Here is a 27674-nt window from a genome sequence, read left to right as displayed (position 1 = left end):
GGTCTGACCGGACCTGACCTCTGCAGAGTGTCTCACCTGGCTGGTCTGACCGGACCTGACCTCTGCAGAGTGTCTCACCTGGCTGGTCTGACCGGACCTGACCTCTGCAGAGTGTCTCACCTGGCTGGTCTGACCGGACCTGACCTCTGCAGAGTGTCTCACCTGGCTGGTCTGATCGGACCTGACCTCTGCAGAGTGTCTCACCTGGCTTGTCAGAGCAGACCTGGCTACTGCAGAGCGTCTCACCTGGCTGGTCGAAGCGGACCTCTCCTCTGCAGAGCGTCTCACCTGGCTGGTCGAAGCGGACCTCACCTCTGCAGAGCATCTCACCTGGCTGGTCGAAGCGGACCTCACCTCTGCAGAGCGTCTCACCTGGCTGGTCGTAGCAGGCCTCCCCTCTGCAGAGTGTCTCACCTGGCTGGTCGGAGCGGACCTGACCTCTGCAGAGCGTCTCACCTGGCTGGTCTGACCGGACCTCCCCTCTGCAGAGCGTCTCACCTGGCTGGGCTGACCGGACCTCTGCAGAGCATCTCACATGGCTGGCCATAGTGGACCTCACCTCTGCAGAGCGTCTCGTCTGGCTGGTCATAGCGCACTTCCCCTCTGCAGAGCATCTCACCTGGCTGGTCGTAGCGGACTTCCCCTCTGCAGAGTCTCACCTGGCTGGTTGTAGCGGACTTCCTCTATGCAGAGCGTCTCACCTGGCTGGTTGTAGCGGACTTCCCCTCTGCAGAGCATCCCACCTGGCTGGTCGAGCGGACCTCCCCTCTGCAGAGCGTCTCACCTGGCTGGTCGAGCGGACCTCCCCTCTGCAGAGCGTCTCACCTGGCTGGTCGAGCGGACCTCCCCTCTGCAGAGCGTCTCACCTGGCTGGTCGAGCGGACCTCCCCTCTGCAGAGCGTCTCACCTGGCTGGTCGAGCGGACCTCCCCTCTGCAGAGCGTCTCACCTGGCTGGTCGAGCGGACCTCCCCTCTGCAGAGCGTCTCACCTGGCTGGTCGAGCGGACCTCCCCTCTGCAGAGCGTCTCACCTGGCTGGTCATAGCGCACTTCCCCTCTGTAGAGCGTCTCACCTGGCTGGTTGTAGCAGACTTCCTCTCTGCATAGCGTCTCACCTGGCTGGTTGTAGCGGACCTCCCTTCTGCAGAGCGTCTCACCTGGCTGGACGTAGCGGACCTCTCCTCTGCAGAGCGTCTCACCTGGCTGGTCGAGCGGACCTCCCCTCTGCAGAGTGTCTCACCTGGCTGGTCGAGCGGACCTCCCCTCTGCAGAGCGTCTCACCTGGCTGGTCGAGCGGACCTCCCCTCTGCAGAGCGTCTCACCTGGCTGGTCGTAGCTGTAGCACCCCTGCGGTACCAGGTGCCACAAATGTGAATATGGAAACCCAAACCCCAGAATATCCGTGCCAGTCAGTACACCGGCACCCTCAGGCCACACACACACCCCAACACCAGGCTGGGAGACTGCCCAGCAACAGGTAAAAGGGAGGGCACTGATTGGATGTAGCCACCCAGCCTGTAGGGAGAGACCCAGCGAGGGGGAGGGGCCAGTGGTGAATCTGGCAGGAAGTGGTGTGCAGTCAGTCAGGAGAAGTGTGAGGAGAGGAGAGTCTGTCAGAGGAAGGAGAAGAAAGAGTAAAGCACAGAAAGGGACCTGCAGAGACACCGGAGCTGTAACAGGAGTGAGGGACTGTGGAGTACGGAACCAGGACTCCAGGGACCATGAGTGACCTGTGGAAGCAGCAGACTCCAGGGACCGCAGGGCGCCTGTGGAAGCCTCAGACTCCAGGGACCGCGGGGCGCCTGTGGAAGCGTCAGACTCCAGGGACCGCGGGGCGCCTGTGGAAGCGTCAGACTCCAGGGACCGCGGGGCGCCTGTGGAAGCGTCAGACTCCAGGGACCGCGGGGCGCCTGTGGAAGCAGCAGACTCCAGGGACCGCGGGGCGCCTGTGGAAGCGTCAGACTCCAGGGACCATGAGTGACCTGTGGAAGCGTCAGACTCCAGGGACCGCGGGGCGCCTGTGGAAGCGTCAGACTCCAGGGACCGCGGGGCGCCTGTGGAAGCATCAGACTCCAGGGACCGCGGGGCGCCTGTGGAGGCGTCAGACTCCAGGGACCGCGGGGCGCCTGTGGAAGCGCCAGACTCCAGGGACCGCGGGGCGCCTGTGGAAGCGCCAGACTCCAGGGACCGCGGGGCGCCTGTGGAAGCATCAGACTCCAGGGACCGTGGGGCGCCTGTGGAAGCGCCAGACTCCAGGGACCGCGGGGCGCCTGTGGAAGCATCAGACTCCAGGGACCGCGGGGCGCCTGTGGGAGCGTCAGACTCCAGGGACCATGAGTGACCTGTGGAAGCATCAGACTCCAGGGACCGCGGGGCGCCTGTGGAAGCGCCAGACTCCAGGGACCGCGGGGCGCCTGTGGAAGCATCAGACTCCAGGGACCGCGGGGCGCCTGTGGAAGCGCCAGACTCCAGGGACCGCGGGGCGCCTGTGGAAGCGTCAGACTCCAGGGACCGCGGGGCGCCTGTGGGAGCGTCAGACTCCAGGGACCATGAGTGACCTGTGGAAGCGTCAGACTCCAGGGTCCGCGGGGCTCCTGTGGAAGCGTCAGACTCCTGGGACCGCGGGGCGCCTGTGGAAGCGTCAGACTCCAGGGACCGCGGGGCGCCTGTGGAAGCAGCAGACTCCAGGGACCGCGGGGCGCCTGTGGAAGCAGCAGACTCCAGGGACCGCGGGGCGCCTGTGGAAGCAGCAGACTCCAGGGACCGCGGGGCGCCTGTGGAAGCAGCAGACTCCAGGGACCGCGGGGCGCCTGTGGAAGCAGCAGACTCCAGGGACCGCGGGGCGCCTGTGGAAGCAGCAGACTCCAGGGACCGCGGGGCGCCTGTGGAAGCAGCAGACTCCAGGGACCGCGGGGCGCCTGTAGAAGTAGCAGACTGCAGGGACCGCGGGGCGCCTGTAGAAGTAGCAGACTGCAGGGACCGCGGGGCGCCTGTGGAAGCAGCAGACTCCAGGGACCGCGGGGCGCCTGTGGAAGCAGCAGACTCCAGGGTCCGCGGGGCGCCTGTGGAAGCAGCAGACTCCAGGGTCCGCGGGGCGCCTGTGGAAGCAGCAGACTCCAGGGACCGCGGGGCGCCTGCGGATCTCTGGAACCTCGGCTCACAGGGCTCAGCATGAGGCGGGTGCAGACCCTAGGACAGCGGACACTTTATGGTCAGCTGTTAAGTCTGCCGGGCGAGAAGATCTCCAGGGTCCATCACCAACCAAAAAAGTCTGAAGCATTAGCAGCAAAGAGGGGACCGGGGACTGAACCCCTTAAATAGTCCAGGCTGCCTGCAAAAGGGCCAAGACTGAAGAGGAGGGACTCTCAAGTAACTCCAAGCCATGGGAGTCCATCAACAACAAGTGTGCACGGAGGACAGCGACCCCAGGTCACAGCTGGCACGGAGAACAAGGGGAGCGGGCACACCTGGGACCGGCACCAGTGGGTCCATCACCAAAAGTAAACAAGGCAAGTTAAACTACAACACTGGTGTGGACTGTTTCCTTGACGGTGTGCACTCACATAGACGGTTCCCCATTACAACCCCCATCATCCACTGCTGGGGCCTGTCCTTGCTTGCGGAGGGCTCTAACCATCCAGGCTGTATCACTCCATCAGCCCCAGCAGAACCCTGCAGCGGTGGCCTCAATAACCTAGCCTCACACCGCAAGGGGCGTAGTCGACTAACACTTATTATTTTCTTTTATTTTTACCAAAAACACCTTTTTCTTTCCTGGGGAACGGCACCCGAAGGGCTACGGTACTGGGCCACGACTGACCCCACCGAGCACTACAGACCCTGGGACTGGGTAGCCCACAACCCTGGGGCGTCACATAGAGGATCTCCCCTCTGCAGAACGTCTTACCTGGCTGGTTGGAGTGGACTTCACCTCTGCAGAGCGCCTCACCTGGCTGGTTGCAGTAGACTTCACCTGTGCAGAGCGCCTCACCTGGCTGGTTGCAGTAGACCTCACCTCTTCAGAGCGCCTCACCTGGCTGGTTACAGTAGACCTCACCACTTCAGAGCGCCTCACCTGGCTGGTTGGAGTGGACCTCATCTCTGCAGGGCGCTTCACCTGGCTGGTTGGAGTGGACCTCACCTCTGCAGAGCATCTCACCTGGCTGGTTGGAGTGGACCTCACCTCTCCAGAGCGTCTCACCTGGCTGGTTGGAGTGGACCTCACCTCTGCAGAGCGTCTCACCTGGCTGGGGACGCCGTATGGATTGTAAGGGTCTTCTCTCTGCTCCGCGGTGTGAATGATCCACTCCAGGGTCTACAGACAATGAGGACAGTGATACGGAGCGTCTCACCCCGAACCCCACACTGTGAGGGGAGATTACCGTTACCTTCCCTGCCGTCCAGGACGACTGTAGATCCACCAGGATGGTCGTCTCTCCAGATGCTCCGTCCGGGAACACCGCCTGACGCTGCAAGAGGGGAGACGTGAGACAGCAGGAGGCGCCCCGGGACAGATGGAGGGGTGCTAGTCTTACATGACGTGGGCGGGGGGGGGCAATCTCAGCCCTTCTCTCATTAGAGCCACATCCCGCCCACTCCTACTAATTCCAGGAGATTTCCCAGGAGGAGACACAGCGCCATCTAGTGACATCACCACACATGTCTATACTGAGAGGAGGGACAGCGCCATGTAGTGACATCACCACACACGTCTATACTGAGAGGAGGGAGCGACAGCGCCATCTAGTGACATCACCACACACATCTATACTGAGAGGAGGGACAGCGCCATCTAGTGACATCACCACACACATCTATACTAAGAGGAGGGACAGCGCCATCTAGTGACATCACCACACATGTCTATACTGAGAGGAGAGACAGCGCCATCTAGTGACATCACCACACATGTCTATACTGAGAGGAGAGACAGACAGGGGCCCGTAGTCTGGAGCTGGAGGCTCGACCCAGGTTCTTAGGAAGAAGGTGTTATGGTTCCTGTTTCTGGGTATCTGCGTGTCTCCTTATCCTTTGCTGTGGTCTGGCTATGTTATTCCCTTGATGTCAGGTCTGTGTGGCGCTGGAGACTATGTTCTGATTCCATGCTACTGCGCATGTGCGAGCGCTGGAGACTAAGTCCTATCTTGGAGCCACTGCACATGTGCGGGTGACATCATCGCTGACACGAGGTCACATGTCTCTGACACCTCCTAAACCGATTGGCCGCTGGTCATGTGCTTGTGAAGCCTTGCTCTGTGATAGGCCAGTGTGACGTCATTGCTGACGTTCTAGTTATACTTCAAGACACTGCACTCTCATTGGCATGAGGTAGAAGTAAAAGTAAATCAACAGATTCGTTTTTTTCATGCAAAATAAGTGTATTTATTTATAACAATATAAGTGGGAGGGACTAAAGGGACGTTTCGGCCCAACCTGGGCCTTCTTCATACCAAGTCACACTCCAATCATAGATGCGCTAGTTTCACTAGAGGAATTCTTCTTTCCTTATTTTAAAGGTAATTATAGGTGCAGAGCAAGTGAAAAATTCCACCCAGGAACAAATGATTGCAATAATCACAGCATATAAGCCCTTGCTTGCTTTAGCAAGTGGATTATTCATGCAGTTTGCTCTATGGGATTGAGCAATTTTAATGACTCGTGGTCCCTTAAATTTGCAATAGGAAACTAAGGTCACATGCGTAGAGCATTGGTTTAGGGATATGGAGGGCTTATTATCTGTAAGATTTGAGGCATAGGTATAGCGGTGGATGGTAGAATCCCCTTTACGGCCGTCTTCCCAGACTGTGGAAGCTCCATGCCACAGTCTGGGAAGACGGCCGTAAAGGGGATTCTACCATCCACCGCTATACCTATGCCTCAAAACTTACAGATAATAAGCCCTCCATATCCCTAAACCAATGCTCTACGCATGTGACCTTAGTTTCCTATTGCAAATTTAAGGGACCACGAGTCATTAAAATCGCTCAATCCCATAGAGCAAACTGCATGAATAATCCACTTGCTAAAGCAAGCAAGGGCTTATATGCTGTGATTATTGCAATCATTTGTTCCTGGGTGGAATTTTTCACTTGCTCTGCACCTATAATTACCTTTAAAATAAGGAAAGAAGAATTCCTCTAGTGAAACTAGCGCATCTATGATTGGAGTGTGACTTGGTATGAAGAAGGCCCAGGTTGGGCCGAAACGTCCCTTTAGTCCCTCCCACTTATATTGTTATAAATAAATACACTTATTTTGCATGAAAAAAACGAATCTGTTGATTTACTTTTACTTCTACCTCATGCCAATGAGAGTGCAGTGTCTTGAAGTATAATTCTATAGTCTGGACCTAGGTCCCCTCACTAGCACCTCATAAAAACCACCTATTTAGTGACAGTGTTCACACCATATATATCTTCTATTGCTGACGTTCTGGCAGCGGATTGGCTCTGGTGTCCTCCATCTTGGATGAGGCACAGAGTCTATAAAGGACCTTGACGCACGCTGCTTGGCGCTCAGTCCTCTTGGTTCCTGCATAGGCGTAGACGCTCTATGCATGTCCCTTGCGACACCTATTGTCTATCTAGGTGAGCGTTATCGGTAGGGCAACGTCCTTGTACCTTGCAGCTTATGCTGTGGTCCGTATCCTCGCACCTTAGTCGAGCGGACATAGGCAGGTGCTTGCTGCACATGGTCGCTGTGACTTAAACAGTATACGCCGCTATTGGCCTTGGTGACACTGTGACGCAACAGTCAGTACCGCTTTGGTGGTACAGGTTTCCCCTATCTTCTGCAATACTCTGCAGCAGAGCTCTGCACGGTGGACCCTGGCTGTCGGATAGCCTTCCATTCCCGTATTATCCGACAGTTCCCGTAACAGAAGGGGATCCCAGAGTTCGCGGGGAGTGCAGCAGGCACCCATGACCCATTCCACGGCCTAGGAGTTGGGGTGGAGGGAAACAATCGGAAAGGACACACAGAGGGAAACACCGGCCTTGACCTCTGAACTATCCGGGATCGGCTGAAGCCCATCACAGCAGAATCCGGCAGTCCAAAGGCGGTGTGATCTCAGTGAGTAAAGAACTTGAACTGCACCCTCTGTGTCGTCCCATTATTTCCGGCGCTTTCGAAGAAGAGGCTTCCTTCTGGGATGACAAATGCAGAGGAATGAGATGTAGTAGTCTGAGCACTGACAGGCAGATCCCCCACCCCTGTAACCTCTGTAGTGTCTGGTCTGAGCACTGACAGGCGGACCCCCCCACCCCTGTAGTGTCTGGTCTGAGCACTGACAGGCGGACCCCCACCCCTGTAACCCCTGCAGCAATGCTGGCTGCTGTCATACGTCTATTCTGAACAGATAGCCTCTGGATAGGATGCTGAGCTCGTGCACTCACCTTCTGTGGTTGGCCATGGGGAGGTTTGTTCTGAGTGGATCCTGCCTGGTTATACCTCTGTATAGTATTGACCACCGTGCTGCAGCTCAGTGTCAGGCTGGTGACAATCTTCTTATAGCCTTGGCCATCTTTATGTAGAGAAACAATTTTTTTTTCCAGATCCTCAGAGAATTCTTTATCATGAGGAGCCATACTGAGCTTCCAGTGACCAGTATGAGAGGATGTGTGAGCGATAACATCAAATGTAACACCCCTGCTCCTTCAGTCACACCTGAGACCTTATAACAGTAATGAGTCACATGACAGGAGGGAAAATGGCTAATTTGGCACAATTTGTCCATTTTAACCTTAGAGGTGTACTCACTTTTGTTGTCAACAGTTAGACATTAATGGCTGCGTGGAGTTTAGAGGACACCACATTTACACTGTTATACAAGCTGCACACTGACACTGTACATTGTTTTAAAGTGTCAGATCTTCATTGTTGTCCCATGAAAAGATATAATAAAATTATGTGAAGGGTGTACTCAGTTTATTGATATACTGTATCTTTATGTACAAGTATAATCTGCCTGTGGAGTCAGTTGCTGCAGAACATCTTCAAGAATACAAAAGTCTCCCTGTGACATCAGTAGAGCTCGTGGCTCAGGTATTTAGCTTCTATCTACTATAGATTTTGTGGGCTCAAGTCTTGGTAATTTTTTGCAATTTGAAAGAAAGTGACAATTTTGCAATTTTTTTTTTGTATAATTTTTTTTAGCAGTTTTATAGGAATAAAAACTCTGCTAGGATACAGTTACATAGAAATACAGTGCTATGTGCAGATGTATCTCTATATACCTGTATAATTTACTTCTGGGTTCCCTGCCTGCACAACAGCTCAAGATAACCAAACCCTCCGATGTCTGTCAGTCTGTGGCTCATAGCGCTGCTGCCACTCATGAGATTGAGTCTCGGGAGATGAGGAGAAGTGGTAGTTTAATTTGAGGCCATTCAGTGAGATGTCACCTCCACCCCCCATTCTGAGGACGAGATACAGAGCAGCGAGTCAAGGTACGGAGTCAGGGAAATGCCCTGACAGCCGGGACTGCGAGACTGAGCCCTCAGAAAGGGACAGCCCGTTTAATCCTGGACGGTTGGAGCTATCGCTGATGTGTGGTCGGTCGGAGCCATCGCTGAGGTGTGGTCGGTCGGAGCCATCGCTGAGGTGCGGTCGGTCGGAGCCATCGCTGAGGTGTGGACGGACGGAGCCATCGCTGAGGTGTGGACGGTCGGAGCCATCGCTGAGGTGCGGACGGTCGGAGCCATCGCTGAGGTTCGGACGGACGGAGCCATCGCTGAGGTGCGGACGGTCGGAGCCATCGCTGAGGTTCGGACGGTCGGAGCCATCGCTGAGGTGCGGACGGTCGGAGCCATCGCTGAGGTGCGGTCGGTCGGAGCCATCGCTGAGGTGCGGTCGGTCGGAGCCATCGCTAAGGTGTGGACGGACGGAGCCATCGCTGAGGTGCGGACGGTCTGAGCCATCGCTGAGGTGCGGACGGTCTGAGCCATCGCTGAGGTGCGGACGGTCTGAGCCATCGCTGAGGTGCGGACGGTCGGAGCCATCGCTGAGGTGCGGACGGTCGGAGCCATCGCTGAGGTGCGGACGGTCGGAGCCATCGCTGAGGTGCATACGTTCGGAGCCATCGCTGAGGTGCGGACGTTCGGAGCCATCGCTGAGGTGCGGACGGTCGGAGCCATCGCTGAGGTGCGGACGGTCGGAGCCATCGCTGAGGTGCGGACGGTCGGAGCCATCGCTGAGGTGCGGACGGTCGGAGCCATCGCTGAGGTGCGGACGGTCGGAGCCATCGCTGAGGTGCGGACGGTGGTCCCAGGTCCGTACGGTGGTCCCAGGTCCGTGCGGTGTGTACAGTGGTCCCAGGGCCGTGCGGTGGTCCCAGGGCCGTGCGGTGTGTACGGTGGTCCCAGGGCCGTGCGGTGTGTACGGTGGTCCCAGGGCCGTGCGGTGGTCCCAGGTCCGTGCGGTGTGTACGGTGGTCCCAGGTCCGTGCGGTGTGTACGGTGGTCCCAGGGCCGTGCGGTGGTCCCAGGGCCGTGCGGTGTGTACGGTGGTCCCAGGGCCGTGCGGTGTGTACGGTGGTCCCAGGGCCGTGCGGTGGTCCCAGGGCCGTGCGGTGTGTACGGTGGTCCCAGGTCCGTGCGGTGTGTACGGTGGTCCCAGGGCCGTGCGGTGGTCCCAGGGTCGTGCGGTGTGTACGGTGGTCCCAGGGCCGTGCGGTGTGTACGGTGGTCCCAGGGCCGTGCGGTGTGTACGGTGGTCCCAGGGCCGTGCGGTGTGTACGGTGGTCCCAGGGCCGTGCGGTGTGTACGGTGGTCCCAGGGCCGTGCGGTGGTCCCAGGGCCGTGCGGTGTGTACGGTGGTCCCAGGGCCGTGCGGTGTGTACGGTGGTCCCAGGGCCGTGCGGTGTGTACGGTGGTCCCAGGGCCGTGCGGTGTGTACGGTGGTCCCAGGGCCGTGCGGTGTGTACGGTGGTCCCAGGGCCGTGCGGTGGTCCCAGGGCCGTGTGGTGTGTACGGTGGTCCCAGGGCCGTGTGGTGTGTACGGTGGTCCCAGGGCCGTGCGGTGTGTACGGTGGTCCCAGGGCCGTGCGGTGTGTACGGTGGTCCCAGGGTCGTGCGGTTACAGTGGTCACAGTAGGTAAGAACCAAACTGTCAATTTGTATAAATATTTCTTGTGCTGTGCATCTTTTATAGAAGCAATGCCTCGATATGTGACATGAGACATAGAGGCACTGGAAAGTTCCCAGCGATGGTATGAGCCTCCTGACACTAATAGGTGTCACAGCGCCATCTAGTGACATCGCCACACATGCTTCATTCTGATCAATCTGTGACATCATTGTATAATACCAGATAAAGTAAAAATGTGCTGCCTTTATAGTATTAATATACAGGTACATCGCAGTATGCCGTGGCCAATATACAGACATAAGCGTGTGACGCCCCTGGACTAGTCAGGGTGTCAGTGTTCTGCACGCTCTTTATCTCTAGTGCAGGACTCAACCCCCCATGGTTCTGGATTCCCAACCTATAGTACTGCCTCAATCAGCATCCAAATCCCAATCACACCTTGCACCACACCCTGTCAGACACACCAGTGGGCTGCTGAGTTGGAATAGGGCCGCCCACCTAGGGGTCAGGCAGACTGGTGGGAGGTGACAGAGGAGTCGGCTCCAGGGGAGCAAAGTGAGAGGAAGTAAGGGAGAGAACAGAGTAACCCTCGAGGAGCTAGGGGGAGTGTGTGGTTCCCAGGCAATAAAAGGTTGGGTTGCACACGGTGACCTGTGTCCATAGGAGTCGGAGACCCGGTCGCGGGATATTGGGACTGGGTGCCTGGACCTAGTCTTGGAGGACTGTCAGCAGCTCAAGTTCAATAGCCGGTCCAGGACCGAAATAACGGCGGGCTACTGGACTCTAGGGCAGGGAGTAGCTTCAAGCAACCCGGCAATTAACCTGTGGAGGATAGTGACTTAATGGACTGTCCACACAAAGCTCAGAGATCGGGGCACTAGCGCAACGAGGGGGATAGGGCTTTCCAACCCACGCAGCCCACATAAATCCCAAGCATGCACTCCTGAGATCAGGCTCCTCTGCTACCCATAGTAGGGAGCGGGGCATGGACAGCTTTATGCCAACGGGCCAATAAAGATGAAGGCTGCACATCCAATAATATGATAGTGGTATAATGCTACACGCATGCTGACAATTATGATGAAAAATGAAATTTGCTAACTGGAAAGTGAACCTGTGAATCATGAAATGCCTACCTGCCAAGACTGTTAGGAAAAGAGATATTTAGCAATCGAATTGATCAATGTACCCGAGCCCCAATACCTCGCCAAGGTATAGCTCTATATTGGGGTCCCTAGCTCTGTGACCCTAAAGGCCGCTTTACACGCAACGACGTATCTAACGAGATATGGTTGGGGTCACGGAATTCGTGACGCACATCCGGCCTCGTTAGCGACGTCGTTGCGTGTGACACGTACGAGTGGCCGTTAAAAATGTAAAATACTCACCAAATCTTTGACACGTCGTCGATTTCCCAAAGATCGTTTCTGTTGCAGGACGCAGGTTGTTTGTCGTTCCTGAGGCAGCACACATCGCTACGTGTGACACCCTGGGAACAACGAACAACAGCTTACCTGCGTCCTCCAGCAACGAGGTGGGCGTGTCGATAATGCGGCTGCTCTCCACCCCTCTGCTTCTGCTTCTTCTGCTTCTGGACGTTTGCCGTGTGACGCCGCACGAACCGCCCCCTTAAAAAAGAGGTTGTTCACCGGCCACAGCGACGTCGGTAGGCAGGTAAGTCCGTGTGACGGGGGTTAGCGATATTGTGCGCCACGGGCAGAGATTTGCCTGTGTCGCACAAACGATGGGGGCGTGTACGCTCGCTAGCGACATCGCTGCGTGTAAAGTGGCCTTTACTCTGTTACATTGATCAATGCGATTGGTAAATGTCTTTTTCCTAACAGTCTTGGCAGGTATGCATTTCATGATTCACATGTTCACTTTCCAGCTAGCATATGCATTTTCCATTGGTCTGCATGCGCGTAGCATTATACCGCTATCATATTATTGGAGGTGCAGCCTTCATCTTTATTCATGATGTATGTTTTGGCTTGCACTCTGTATACATATATACATATTGGTGCTCACTTCAGTTATCCTTTAGTATTATGCCAACAGAACACTTCACATTTGTGCACGGATACAGGCTCCGAACCGTCCACCAGAGGGGACAAACACCAGGACGGGCTCCCCCAAGAGGGCAGTGGCACCCAGACACTTGGTTTACCTTGTTGTCAGAGTCTGCTTTTTCATCACCGACACAGTCTGAGTGAGTACATGGTCCTCCCCTGCTACCGCCTAGCCCTGCGCTTCCCTGCACCCCATAATCCAGAGTCCCGGGGCCTCCCCTACCTGTAGAGGGTAATGTCATCTGGCTGCCCCACTTCATCTCCCCCGGGTACTCCCATCGGCAGCGGCGGTACTCCCCTTACCGTACACCACGGGTGGCGTCACAAACTCTTTATCCCCTGTAAATACCCCCTTTTTAATTTGAAGTGGCCAGAGACCCTCAATCCACAGCAGCAACAACCCCCGGATCAGAGTGGTTCAACCGCTGCTGGGGCGGCACAAGCGCACACTGTGCGTCCGCACACTGATAGCGGAGTTCATGTATCATTAATCTCAGTGTGTGGATGCATCGTGTATGTGCATCACTGCATAATGATCCTCAGGGGCAGGTCACTAGTATAGTCTCCACCCCACTGATGACGTCACTAGTGCCCCGCCCCCCGAGACCAGAGCCCATCACTAGGAAATCCCAAGAACCTAATTCTTCTCACCAAAGTGATTCTCCCAGTGATATTTTCGGAAAATTCTGCAGAGGCTCGAACCCATTCCCCATCTGAGGGCAATTCCTGCAGTAAACTGGCACATTGCATCCTGGAAAACAGAAATTCAGGGGTCACAATCGGGGTCATACTGAAGATTCAGAAGAAGAAATGAATCTGTCCTGACCTCAAACTGGGGATGAAAATCCAGAAAAGCTGAACAATTAACCGATTAGTACTGACAACCAGCCGGTGTCTCAGGTCTGAGAGGTGTCACAATACCACTAGACATAAGACAACTGAATGTCTAGTGTTCATGTGTTTTCCAATGGACATAGAGAAGGAAATGAAAATCAGACTCTTCTGTCCCCTCAAGACCCCCACCCTCCTCCTCTAGATTCTTTTGTTCCCTTGAGACCTCCAACCTCCTCCTCCAGAATCTTTTATCCCCTTGAGACCCCCCCCCACCCTGCTCCTCTAGACTCTTACATCCTTTTTGAGAACCTTGCCCTCCTCCTCCAGACTCCTCTGTCCCCTCGAGCCCCTTACCCTCCTCTTCCAGACTCTTATATCCTATTCGGGACCCCTGCCCTTCTCCTCCAGACTCTTCTGTCTCCTTGAGACCCCCACCTTCCTCCATACTCTTATGTCCTCCACGAAACCCATAAAATCCTCCCCAGACTCTTCTGTCCCCCCACCCTCCTCCTCTAAACTCTTAAGTCCTCTTCGACTCTTATATACCTATAGTGGGTGTAATCCTCAAGATAAGGGCCGGTAATCCAGCAACATGTCCAGTGATAAAAAATAATTCATTACTCCACACATTTAAAAAGGTCTAGTACACGATAAAATGAGTCCATGAGGTGGTGACCAGCCCCATCCACACTGGCCTTGTGTCCACTAATAAGTGAAGCTCCCGGGACCAGCACTGACTACTATGGAGGGGGTAGTAACTGATGTATTTCAGTGGTAAATGAACTCCGTTAAAGATGGAGAGCCCCTTTAGCGTTGATGTAACATTTTGTATATGTCAGCAGCATAGGCTGGGGAGGTGTTTATTCCAAGCCTAGAGGGGTAATCTGTCACTCATTGCATATGGGTCGCGATAGCATGACTATATGTTCCCGCTCTGCCACTCCCCGATATGTCCCCGCTTTGCTACTTCTCTGTATGTTCCCGCTCTGCCGCTCCCCTATATCTGCCCACTTCTCTAGAAGTCCTCACTCTGCCACTCACTATATGTCCTCGCTCTGCCGCTCCCCTATATGTCCCTGCTCACTATATGTCCCCGCTCTGCCGCTCCCCTATATGTCCCCACTCTGCCGCTCCTCCATAAGTCCAAACTCATCCGCTCCCCTATATGTCCCCCCGCTCTGCCGCTCCCATATATGTCCCCGCTCTGCCGCTCCCCTATATGTCCCCGCTCTGCCGCTCCCCTATATGTCCCCGCTCTGCCGCTCCCCTATATGTCCCCGCTCTGCCGCTCCCCTATATGTCCCTGCTCTGCCGCTCCCCTATATGTCCCTGCTCTGCCGCTCCCCTATATGTCCCCGCTCTGCCGCTCCCCTATATGTCCCCGCTGTGCCGCTCCCCTATATGTCCCCGCTGTGCCGCTCCCCTATATCCCCTATATGTCCCCACTCTGCCACTCCCCTATATGTCCTCGCTCTGCCGCTCCCATATATGTCCCCGCTCTGCCGCTCCCCTATATGTCCCCGCTCTGCCGCTCCCCTATATGTCCCCGCTCTGCCGCTCCCCTATATGTCCCCGCTATGCCGCTCCCCTTGTCCTATACTGATCGCACACCCTTGTAGTATTACCCATGGTGGCCATCCACCACCGGTCACGGTGCCCATCACTCACCTTGAGCTGTTGAGGTAGTGAATCACCAGTGATCGGCCCAGGATGGCGTGTGGTCCTGACAGCGGGAAGTTCATGTCTGTGTACTGTTTGGTCACATTGTCCTGGTTGTATAAAGACCCCCTCCGGCCACTGATATCCCCCACCTCATACTCGTCATCTGTGCCATTACCCGCTGCTGGAGATGTGGACATGTTGACACTAAAAGGGTTAAAGTGCCCTCTGATCAGAGCGTTTGAGCAGGGATTGTCCAGTGCTCCATTCACGGGCAGAAGATGGATGTGGAACCCCCCCGCGAGGCCCCTCAGTCCACGGAAACTGATCACAACCGAGGTTGGGTCAAATTCGGAGACTTGTGAAGCTCGCAGTTCCCCCTGAGCATTGCCACCACCAAACCAAGCACCCGTTCTTCCTTCTTGGCTGCGCTGAAGGAGAATGTTGGCACAGGCCACACGTGTTGTGGCGCCATCTGGTCCATGGACTACCACAGATCGGCCAATAATAGCGTTAGGTCCGCTGAGTGAGGATGATGTGTCGGTGAAGATGAACCTGGCCGGACTGGCTGTATAGAAGGAGATAGGCTGGTGTTTGGAAGCATAGTCTCCCAGCTCACACCACAGAGGGCGCTGTGACCTGCACTGATCACTGTAGTTCTGGTTGACAGGTACGTTGTACGGGTTGAAGTGCCCCCCGGCATCGGCACAGTTATCAGACTCTGTGCGGAGAGGATTGTTATGAATGTGCCAATTATGACTCCGACTGGCATTATTAGAGCCATGGGACAACTGCACATAGATGGTGAGGTCACCGTAGGGATCGTTCAAGGCCTGCTGGAACATGATTCTACCCATCACTCCTTTCCGGAAGACCACAGTAGCTCTTATATGTTCTCCTCGTGTTTGTATGGTGCCGCAGACCCACGCTTTACCATTTATATCCGATATGACCACGGAGCGGCCAATGATGCTGAAATTACCAAACATTGGCAGATTTTGGTCCACCAGTGCACTGACAACTTTCTCTAGACCTTGAATTGTGCCATGACGACCGCTCAGGTTACCAATCGGCCAGGAGCTGTGACCACTCGGAATGGATGTAGACTGACTGGTGATATCCAAGGGATTATAGAGACTACCGGTGTTTGCGGTGGTGCACACGTCCTGTCTGGACTCCCGCTGTGGAAGAATGGCAAGGGAGTGAACTCCGTAGTGGGCAGCACGCCTGCGGACACCCCATAGGGTAATAGTTACATGGGTTTGGTGGAAAGGAGACTCCTGACTGAACGTGAAGCTTCCATTGACTCCGAGCATGCTGATGGGTGCAGATGACTCTTTTGCGGTCATGTTCCTCACCTCTGCGCATACCCATCTTTCTTCGTACTTGACCAGAAGGAATGGCATCATGGTGCCATCACTCAATTCCACCCGACTCTTGATAAACGTTTGGCCACTACCAAGTCTAACACTGCCAATAATATGGCCAGCATCTAGGCGGCACGAGCTGGAGAACAGCACCGAGGCATTAGATGTGGGAATGTCTTCCAGCATGGCCAGATCCAGCATGGCCGATATCGTGTTCTGTGCCAGTGACTGGAGGAAGTATGCCTGGCCGATGATGAAGGAGCGAAGCTTGGCTTGCCATATGCGCTGGGACCCATCCAGGAGATTGGCACACGTCCTCAGGCCACAAGTCTGCAGAGCCAGAGATCGCCCGTCATATCTCATCTTACTGTCTATGACCATGTGTCCGGCTCCAGGCATGGTAAGGTCATAACCAGAGCGACCAATGATCTGCTCATCACAGGGATTCCGCGACCCCACGTACACCACTGGGAACTCATGGATGGAAATGTGGACAGAGCCGCAAGTGCCTGTCAGGTTGGTGCGGAGAATCCTGGTGTTGGTGTTGATCGAGATGGTGCCGGCTGTGCCGATCATCTGGATTTTAGCCGTTAGGTCTCCCTGGGACTCGGAGCCTGAAATAAAGTGAGGTATTAGGAGATTAGTAATCTGGTCTGCACTCCGGAGTGTTTACACCCGGATTATCCATTCACCAAGGTCTGAACTCCTGTCACCCTGCTAGTGGGCAGGTTACGCACCCTTCAAGCTAATTGTGACCACATCCTCCCCTCGACCCACTTGTTGGCATCGGGCACTCACCGTGCAGCAGCATGGCAGCGATCAGCAGGAGCAGCATTCTGGGCACTGGAGCTCTCGCTCTCTGGATGGAGATGTGACACGAGCTCCCCGCACACTTCCTCACACTCATCCACTCAGCGAGAGAATGGGCAGAGTCCTCCAGAATTAACCATTCATGTGCTGCAGACCAGAAAATGAGGTTCCCAGAAGGGTGTCCAACACCTGTAACTGTGCATCACCTGTGCTGAAGACGAGCTGACAATCTATGGCAGAGGTGCCACCTGCAGATGTGGTGAAGAGCTGGCAATCTATGGCAGAGGTGCCACCTGCAGATGTGGTGAAGAGGTGACAATCTATGGCAGAGGTGCCACCTGCAGATGTGGTGAAGAGCTGGCAATCTATGGCAGAGGTGCCACCTGCAGATGTGGAGAAGAGCTGGCAATCTATGGCAGAGGTGCCACCTGCAGATGTGGTGAAGAGCTGGCAATCTATGGCAGAGGTGCCACCTGCAGATGTGGTGAAGAGCTGGCAATCTATGGCAGAGGTGCCACCTGCAGATGTGGTGAAGAGCTGGCAATCTATGGCAGTGGTGTCATCTGCAGATGTGGAGAAGAGCTGGCAATCTATGGCGGCGGTGTCACCTGCAGATGTGGTGAAGAGCTGGCAATCTATGGCGGCGGTGTCACTTGCAGATGTGGTGAAGAGCTAGCAATCTATGGCGGCGGTGTCACTTGCAGATGTGGTGAAGAGCTGGCAATCTATGGCGGCGGTGTCACTTGCAGATGTGGTGAAGAGCTGGCAATCTATGGCGGCGGTGTCACTTGCAGATGTGGTGAAGAGCTGGCAATCTATGGTGGCGGTGTCACTTGCAGATGTGGTGAAGAGCTGGCAATTTATGAGTGGTGCTTTAGTGCCCCTGAGGCTTCAGTCGCTACAGGATATTACATCTCACTTAAGGTGCAGTGCTTATCCCAGGTAAGGAAGAGGTTAACCACTGGTGTTCATATCTTACACAACACACATTTTATGTGCTTTCCCACTGGAACTGGACTAGAGGTGGTCACAATGGCAACGGGACTTCCCCATCACTAGTGAGTCATCAGAAAGGTGGGGGCAGCATGACGGAAGTTAGAGAACACACACATTTACCTCAGAATAGTCTTGGACACAGAAGAACGCGGCTGCTGAGGAGAGTGCTTTAGAGTTTCTTCAGTTAGAGCCGGCCCGACTGGAAGAAGCAGGAGACAACTAGTGGAGTTGGTGAGACACAGGAGCAACATGGTAGCTGGAGGTAGAGTTCAATAGCTCCCTCAGCACCAGCGCAGTTCAGGGTGCAGAGACCTAGGGTGGTGTACACTCCATTTTGCGCCATCAGAATCTGCTGGGAAGGGGGATTTCATGTCCCATTGCCCACCACAGAGGTCCCGGGGCACAGCAGCATAAGAGTCAGGAGTCAAAGACCATGGTCGGGCCCATATTTGATCCGCGCTGCCTGCGAATGGGACGGGAACTAAGCCCAAGCACACTGGGGTCCCCAAGTAGCTTTACGCCACGGGGATCCACACTACAAAGCACAAGGAAGGAAGTTATCACACTCCACAACACTGGTGGTGGCCTCTGACCTATCCGGGATCGGCTGGGGCCCATCACAGCGGAAACCGGCACTCCAAGGGTGACGACATAACAGTGAGTAAAAGCCCTTGAACCGTATCCACTGTGTCAGCTCATCAATGCCGTCAGTCTCCCCGCGCTCCGGCGCTACCGGTCACTACCACCCCCATCATCTTCCCCTGGGGCCTAGCTCTACCTGTGGGGAGCCAAACCATCTGAGCTGCAACACCATCTTCCCCAGAGGACATCACCCACATTGACGGCTAATCCCTGGCCGCAAACTACAGGTGGCGTCACAAGACATCTATTCCCAACATCCTCAACCCCTTTGTCATGCTCCCCGAGTCCTCTGCTCCGCTCCCCGGGTCTCCTGCCCCGTTCCCCGGGTCCTCTGCTCCGCTCCCCGGCTCACCTGCCACGCTCCCCGCTCTCCAGCCTCCGGTGCCCGTACTTCCCAGGCCCCCTGGTCTCCGCTCCCGGCGCCCGACGGCTTCCCAGTCCCTGGCCGGCTCCCCTGCGTCCTCCTCTCAGCTTCCTGCCCTGGCTTCTGGCACCCGGGCCGCGCGCATGCGCATTAGGGCGCGCGCGCGGTCACTGACCCTTTCTTAAAGGGCCAGTGTCAACTAACAGGAAATGATGCACACAGGTACAGGGTATATAGGGGGTTAATGTCCAAGGGAGCGGGGCCTGTTCTTCGTGTTTTCCCAAGCTAGGAGTCAGGTCTCCTTGTGTTCTGTGAGATTCTTACCTCTCTGTCTTCTAGAGCCGATCCTGCATCGCCATCCGGTCCTGCGGTACCTCGTACCCCGAACGCTGCCCATCTGCCATCCTGACAGTCCGTACCATCTCGGATCCCTGCGGTGACCCGTCATCTCGCTCCAACGGTTCCGGACCCCGCCTGACACCATCACGGCTTCCGAACCTGAGCTCCGTCACCCGGACCACCATCAGTGACCTCGTGGTCCCAGGGACTTCTCCATTTTCTCCCAGTGCACGGACTGTCCTGCTACCTACAGTGCTCCGGCTACCGGACTCCTTTCCCTCATCCGGGAGTTCGGCCCAGTGGATTCACCTCCAGGGTCTACCCGTCCATCTGGCCCTAACAGTAAGAACAGGCCATGGATCCCGCCGAAGCACTAGCGGCCTTGCATGAGGAACTCCAACGCCAGCGTGAAGTCCAGACCCGCATGCTGCACTTTATGACTTCCGTGGACACCCGCCTGACCACGCTACAAGCGGCAGTCACGTCTTCAACATCCCGAGCCTCCACTAGTCAAGCCACGACCCCCGCTCCCGTGGCTGCCTCTTCGGATGCTTCCAGACTGCGTTTGGCCTCACCACCCCGGTACGCTGGAGATCCCAAGACCTGCAGGGGGTTTATAAACCAATGCTCCCTCCATTTCACGCAGCTGCCACATCTGTTTGCCTCCGACCAAGCCAAGGTCGCCTTCATCATGTCTCACCTAGAGGGCGAGGCACTGGCGTGGATGAACCCCTTGTGGGAGAAGGAGGAACCTATGACCAAGAACCTCCAGGAGTTCCTGCAGGCCTTTCGCAGCACCTTTGACGAACCCGGACGCGCCTCCGCGTCTGCGTCATCACTTCTCCGGTTACGTCAGGGAACACTGACGGTGGGTCAATACGACATCCGTTTCCGCACCTTGGCTTCAGAACTCGGGTGGAATAACGAGGCCCTAACCGCCGCCTTCTGGGAAGGACTATCGGGTCGAATCAAAGATGAGCTGGCTGGACGTGATGTACCGTCCACCCTGGACGCCCTGATTACCCTAGCGACTCGAGTGGACATACGCTTTCAGGAGCGGTCCAAAGAGGTATCCCGTGAGAGACGTCCGGTACGGCATTCCTCCCCTCCACAGAAGCCCGCCGTACTCCAGTCAACGGCCTCTGGTGTCTCCGTCCATGAGCCCATGCAGATCGACCGTGTGCGACAGTCTGAACAACGTCGAGCAGAGCGGCTCGCCAAGGGTCTCTGCTTTTACTGCGGAGAGGGCACACACCTGCTACGCGCCTGTCCAGAGAGGCCGGGAAACTCCAAAGCCTAGGGTTGGTAGGAGAGGCCACCCTAGGTGCTGGGACTCTCTCAGACCCAGTTACATGGACTGTGCAAGTGACAACGGGAGAGACGCGGTTTACGGCTGAGGCGTACCTCGATTCTGGGGCAGCAGGCAATTTCATCCAGCAGGCCACGGTGGACAAGTACCAGGTGCCTGTTACTCCACTCGCCAAACCTCTTGTGATTGCCTCTGTGGATGAGAGACCTCTCTCTGACACCATCTCCTGGATCACCAAGCCGCTTGAACTGCGTATCGGTGCTCTGCACACCGAGAACATCGCTCTCTACGTCCTCCCACATATGTCACATCAAATCCTGCTGGGCCTTCCCTGGTTGCGGACACACGAGCCTTCAGTCAGCTGGGGCACTGGCGATATCACTCGATGGGGGTCTTCTTGCCATGAGAGGTGTCTGAAGACCATACAACCCATCCGGCGACCTCCGGTTCCCGAGTCCCTACCGGGACTGCCCTCAGCCTATTGGTCCTTCGTGGACGTCTTTGATAAGAAGGAGTCCGAAGTACTTCCGCCACATCGTCCTTACGATTGTGCCATTGACCTGCTCCCGGGAACTACACCACCTCGAGGACGGATATATCCACTGTCTCCAGCCGAAACAAGGGCCATGTCTACGTACATCACAGAGAGCCTGGCTAAGGGATTCATCCGGAGATCCTCCTCTCCTGCTGGAGCAGGCTTCTTCTTCGTAAAGAAGAAAGAGGGTGACCTACGCCCATGTATAGACTACCGGGGATTGAACCTAATCACCGTGAAAAACAAGTACCCCCTGCCGCTCATCCCCGAATTGTTTGATCGGCTCAGAGGAGCTCGTGTGTTCACCAAGTTGGATCTTCGGGGTGCCTACAACCTGGTCCGTATCCGCTCAGGGGATGAATGGAAGACCGCGTTCAACACTCGCGATGGGCACTATGAATACTGCGTGATGCCCTTCGGCCTGTGTAACGCACCAGCAGTCTTCCAAGAATTAGTGAACGATGTGTTTCGGGACCTTCTCTACGTCTGTGTGGTGGTATATCTGGATGACATCCTTGTCTTCTCTCCGGACCTCCAGACCCACCGAGAGAACGTGCAACTGGTTCTACAAAGACTGAGAGAGAATCGTCTGTACGCCAAGTACGAGAAGTGCGTCTTCGAACAGTCTTCTCTCCCCTTCCTGGGGTACCTCATCACCGAGACCGGACTGCAGATGGATCCAAAGAAGGTCTCCTCCATTCTCAACTGGCCTCCTCCTTCTGGACTGAAGGCAATCCAACGCTTTCTGGGATTCGCTAACTATTACCGCCAGTTCATTCCTCACTTCTCGGCTCTGACTGCTCCTCTCTCCGCCTTGACCAAGAAGGGGCTAATCCAAAGGACTGGTCACCTGCGGCCGACGCCGCGTTTGGCGCTCTAAAGCGAGCCTTTGCCTCCTCTCCTGTACTCCACCGTCCAGAGTTAAACCGCCAGTTCACCTTGGAGGTGGATGCCTCCTCCTCGGGAGCCGGAGCAGTGCTCATGCAGAAGTCCTCCTCCGGGAAGATGGTGACGTGCGGTTTCTTCTCCAAGAGCTTCTCCGCGCCTGAACGCAATTACACCATCGGTGACCGAGAGCTATTGGCGGTCAAACTGGCTCTGGAGGAATGGCGCTATCTTCTGGAAGGAGCAGTGTACCCTGTCATTGTTTACACGGACCACAAAAACCTGGAATACCTGCGGACTGCTCAGCGACTGAACCCACGGCAAGCCAGGTGGTCCTTGTTCTTTGCCCGGTTCGACTTCCAGCTTCATTTCCGACCCGCGAACAAGAATGTACGCGCTGATGCCTTGTCTAGGTCTTTCGTGCCCGTGGAACAGGAGGAAGAGACATCTCAACCCATCATCTGTCCAAGTAAGATTATTCCGGTGGCTCCTGTCACCCTGGCCCAGATACCGCCCGGGAAGACCTATGTCTCTGAGACTGACAGGCAAAAAGTGTTACACTGGGGCCATGCCTCGAAAACAGCCGGTCATGCAGGTCAGAAGAAAACATGGAGCGCTATTGTACGTCATTACTGGTGGCCATCCCTTCGCACAGACGTCGCCTCTTTTGTCTCTGCCTGCTCCTCCTGTGCCAGGAACAAGACACCCAGACACCTGCCATACGGCCGTCTTCTGCCTCTGCCCATACCCTCAGTTCCCTGGCAACACATAGCGATGGACTTTATTACGGACCTGCCATTGTCCTCCGGACACACAGTCATATGGGTCGTGGTGGATCGGTTCTCTAAAATGGCCCATTTCGTTCCTATGGCTGGACTGCCCTCTGCTCAGGAACTCGCGGACGCCTATATACATCACATCTTCCGCTTGCATGGCTTTCCATCACACATAGTGTCCGACAGAGGAACTCAGTTCACCTCCCGCTTCTGGAGGACTCTCTGCAAACATCTGGGAGTGACTCTGGACTTTTCTTCGGCCTACCACCCTCAGTCGAACGGCCAAGTGGAACGGGTCAATCAGATATTGACCTCTTTCTTACGTCACTACGTGAACGCCCATCATGACGATTGGTCCACGCTTCTTCCTTGGGCTGAATTCTGCCATAATCACCACGTCAGTGAGTCCTCCTCCAGTTCTCCCTTCCATGTCGTCTACGGACTTCAGCCGTCTGTCCCATTGCCTGTATCCTCGTCCTCGGACATCCCTGCTGCTGATGCAGTACTCCGTGACTTTACAACCATTTGGGACTCAGTTAAGGCGTCCCTTGCACGGGCAACCCTGCGGATGAAGAGACACGCGGACAAGAGACGCCTGGATCCTCCGTGTTTCTCTCCGGGAGATCTCGTCTGGCTTGCTTCCAAGTACATCCGACTGAAGATACCATCCTACAAGCTGGGACCTCGCTACATCGGACCGTTTAAAGTCCTCGGCAAGATCAATGAGGTCTCCTACAAACTGCAGCTCCCGGCCACGATGAGAATACCCAACTCCTTCCACGTCTCTCTGCTCAAGCCGGTTGTCCTTGGTCCCTTCTCCGCTGCCGCCAGTCCGGCTCCTCCTCCTATTGCTGAGGACGACATCTATGCGGTAAGAGATATCGTGGCCATGAAGACCGTACGTGGTCGGCAGTTCTTCCTGGTGGACTGGGAAGGGTATGGTCCTGAGGATAGGTCCTGGGAGCCCAGGGAGAACGTGGGCACTCCTCTGATCCGTGCCTTCCTGTCCCGGTTGCGGGGAGGGGTGCGGGGGGGGGGGGTACTGTCACGCTCCCCGGGTCCTCTGCTCCGCTCCCCGGGTCTCCTGCCCCGCTCCCCGGGTCCTCTGCTCCGCTCCCCGGCTCACCTGCCACGCTCCCCGCTCTCCAGCCTCCGGTGCCCGTACTTCCCAGGCCCCCTGGTCTCCGCTCCCGGCGCCCGACGGCTTCCCAGTCCCTGGCCGGCTCCCCTGCGTCCTCCTCTCAGCTTCCTGCCCTGGCTTCTGGCACCCGGGCCGCGCGCATGCGCATTAGGGCGCGCGCGCGGTCACTGACCCTTTCTTAAAGGGCCAGTGTCAACTAACAGGAAATGATGCACACAGGTACAGGGTATATAGGGGGTTAATGTCCAAGGGAGCGGGGCCTGTTCTTCGTGTTTTCCCAAGCTAGGAGTCAGGTCTCCTTGTGTTCTGTGAGATTCTTACCTCTCTGTCTTCTAGAGCCAATCCTGCATCGCCATCCGGTCCTACGGTACCTCGTACCCCGAACGCTGCCCATCTGCCATCCTGACAGTCCGTACCATCTCGGATCCCTGCGGTGACCCGTCATCTCGCTCCAACGGTTCCGGACCCCGCCTGACACCATCACGGCTTCCGAACCTGAGCTCCGTCACCCGGACCACCATCAGTGACCTCGTGGTCCCAGGGACTTCTCCATTTTCTCCCAGTGCACGGACTGTCCTGCTACCTACAGTGCTCCGGCTACCGGACTCCTTTCCCTCATCCGGGAGTTCGGCCCAGTGGATCCACCTCAAGGGTCTACCCGTCCATCTGGCCCTAACACCCTTCATCCTCATCATCCCCACCATCTGTCCCATCATCTATCCCTTCGTGGACACCTCGGGGTCACGAAACCGGGTAGGGCCACCTGTGACATCCCCTGACCCTCACCGGCCCGGTGACAAGTATCCCCAAGGCCGCGTGTGGTGCTCCAGTGCCATCTGCAGATGTGGTGAAGAGCTGACAATCTATGGCAGTGGTGCCACCTGCAGATGTGGAGAAGAGCTGACAATCTATGGTAGTGGTGCCACCTGCAGATGTGGAGAAGAGCTGACAATCTATGGCAGTGGTGCCACCTGCAGATGTGGAGAAGAGCTGACAATCTATGGCAGTGGTGCCACCTGCAGATGTGGAGAAGAGCTGACAATCTATGGTAGTGGTGCCACCTGCAGATGTGGAGAAGAGCTGACAATCTATGGCAGTGGTGCCACCTGCAGATGTGGAGAAGAGCTGACAATCTATGGTAGTGGTGTCACCTGCAGATGTGGAGAAGAGCTGACAATCTATAGCAGTGGTGCCACCTGCAGATGTGGAGAAGAGCTGACAATCTATGGCAGTGGTGCCACCTGCAGATGTGGAGAAGAGCTGACAATCTATGGCAGTGGTGTCACCTGCAGATGTGGAGAAGAGCTGACAATCTATAGCAGTGGTGTCACCTGCAGATGTGAAGAAGAGCTGACAATCTATAGCAGTGGTGCCACCTGCAGATGTGGAGAAGAGCTGACAATCTATAGCAGTGGTGCCACCTGCAGATGTGGAGAAGAGCTGACAATCTATAGCAGTGGTGTCAGCAGGGAAGAGTTAATGTCGCTCATGTCATCTGCAGTTGTGGCCGCTATTCAGTACTGATCGCTGCACAATGGAGCCGACACTTCCCACCGTCCTGTGGGCGATAATCTGTAATAATAATGGAGGGGGCGGCTCGTGCTCGGCCTCTTATTACTCACAGGTTTCGGTCCCCATTCACATGGGCCCTGAGGAGCGGGAGGAAGAGATATCAATTTACATATAATACTCTGTAAGGAAAACTCACTGATTTTCAAGTGACCAAGGTTACACCATAACTTATCCTCCAGTCACTTCCAGAGCTGCACTCACTATTCTGCTGTTACATTGTGTCTTATCCTGCAGTCACCTCCAGAGCTGCACTCACTATTCTGCTGTTACATTGTGTCTTATCCTGCAGTCACCACCAGAGCTGCACTCACTATTCTGCTGTTACATCATGTCTTATCCTCCAGTCACCTCGAGAGCTGCACTCACTATTCTGCTGTTACATCATGGCTTATTGTGATGCCTGCCTGAAGCCACGGACTCCGGATCGGTGAAACAGGTGAATAGAGGCAACTGCCCACAAAGCAGGAACCCGAACCCCACAACCCTTTAAACCCTATACAGGGATTTGGAATTACGACAGGGCCCAGGTGATCGCTGCCTGTGGAAGACTGCGGTCCTGAGAAGAGCAGTAACCAAGCAGGGTCAAAACCGGAGCTAGCAGCGAAGTACAGAAACTGCAGACCAAAGAGTGGTCAGATATCAAGCTAAGGGTCAAAACAGGAGCTAGGAAAGAAGTACAGGAACGGCAGGCAGAAGAGTGGTCAGATATCAAGCTAAGGGTCAAAACCGGAGCTAGGACAGAAGTACAGTAACGGCAGGCAGAAGAGTGGTCAGATATCAAGCTAAGGGTCAAAACCGGAGCTAGGACAGAAGTACAGGAACGGCAGGCAGAAGAGTGGTCAGGTAATCAAGCTAAGGGTCAAAACCGGAGCTAGGAAAGAAGTACAGTAACGGCAGGCAGAAGAGTGGTCAGATATCAAGCTAAGGGTCAAAACAGGAGCTAGGAAAGAAGTACAGGAACGGCAGGCAGAAGAGTGGTCAGATATCAAGCTAAGGGTCAAAACCGGAGCTAGGACAGAAGTACAGTAACGGCAGGCAGAAGAGTGGTCAGATATCAAGCTAAGGGTCAAAACCGGAGCTAGGACAGAAGTACAGGAACGGCAGGCAGAAGAGTGGTCAGGTAATCAAGCTAAGGGTCAAAACCGGAGCTAGGAAAGAAGTACAGTAACGGCAGGCAGAAGAGTGGTCAGATATCAAGCTAAGGGTCAAAACAGGAGCTAGGAAAGAAGTACAGGAACGGCAGGCAGAAGAGTGGTCAGGTAATCAAGCTAAGGGTCAAAACCGGAGCTAGGAAAGAAGTACAGTAACGGCAGGCAGAAGAGTGGTCAGGTAATCAAGCTAAGGGTCAAAACCGGAGCTAGGAAAGAAGTACAGGAACGGCAGGCAGAAGAGTGGTCAGGTAATTAAGCTAAGGGTCAAAACCGGAGCTAGGAAAGAAGTACAGGAATGGCAGGCAGAAGAGTGGTCAGGTAATCAAGCTAAGGGTCAAAACAGGAGCTAGGAAAGAAGTACAGGAATGGCAGGCAGAAGAGTGGTCAGATATCAAGCTAAGGGTCAAAACCGGAGCTAGGAAAGAAGTACAGTAACGGCAGGCAGAAGAGTGGTCAGGTAATCAAGCTAAGGGTCAAAACAGGAGCTAGGAAAGAAGTACAGGAACGGCAGGCAGAAGAGTGGTCAGGTAATCAAGCTAAGGTCAATACACGCGAATACAAACAAACAGCAAAGAATCAGAGTCTAGCAGGGAATTACAGGACAATATCTGGCACCTGCCAGCAAAAGGGAGAAAGCATAAGAGCGGTGTGGTGACTTCCCATTGGCCCCAGCTGAGAGGTAGCTACTCCAGCCGGAAGGCACACACCACCACAGTCAACCAGTGGTACTGCAGGTCCTGGAGAAACCCCGCCTAATAGATGAGCGGAGCCTGCATTCAGCAGAGCCACCGACTACTCCCCAGTCCCCAGCGCCGCCCACAGTGGTGACGCGGCGGCGTCTGGTGATTGAAGCAGAAGTCGACTCCGGTGGAGATGTGCCGCCCCTGTGTCAGCAGCCAGGCTGCTCGGATCCGGAGTGGCTCGAGGGGGTCTCTGGACCTGGGGGTCGTGCGGCCACTCAAATGAAGGGGGTATTTACAAGGGATTGTGTTAGAGTTCATGACGCCACCCATGGTATGTGGTAATTGGAGTACCACCGCTGCAGTTGAGAGTACCCGAGGTGACGGAATGGGTCAGCCAGGTGTTAGAACCCTCTACGGGTAGGGGGGATGCCCCGGGACTCGGTGATGGTGTTTGGGG

Source organism: Anomaloglossus baeobatrachus, chromosome 7, assembly GCF_048569485.1.
Source record: "Anomaloglossus baeobatrachus isolate aAnoBae1 chromosome 7, aAnoBae1.hap1, whole genome shotgun sequence".
In the NCBI taxonomy this organism is placed as follows: Eukaryota; Metazoa; Chordata; class Amphibia; order Anura; family Aromobatidae; genus Anomaloglossus; species Anomaloglossus baeobatrachus.
The sequence above is the reverse complement of the archived record's forward strand: the minus strand, read 5'-3'. Positions refer to the sequence as shown.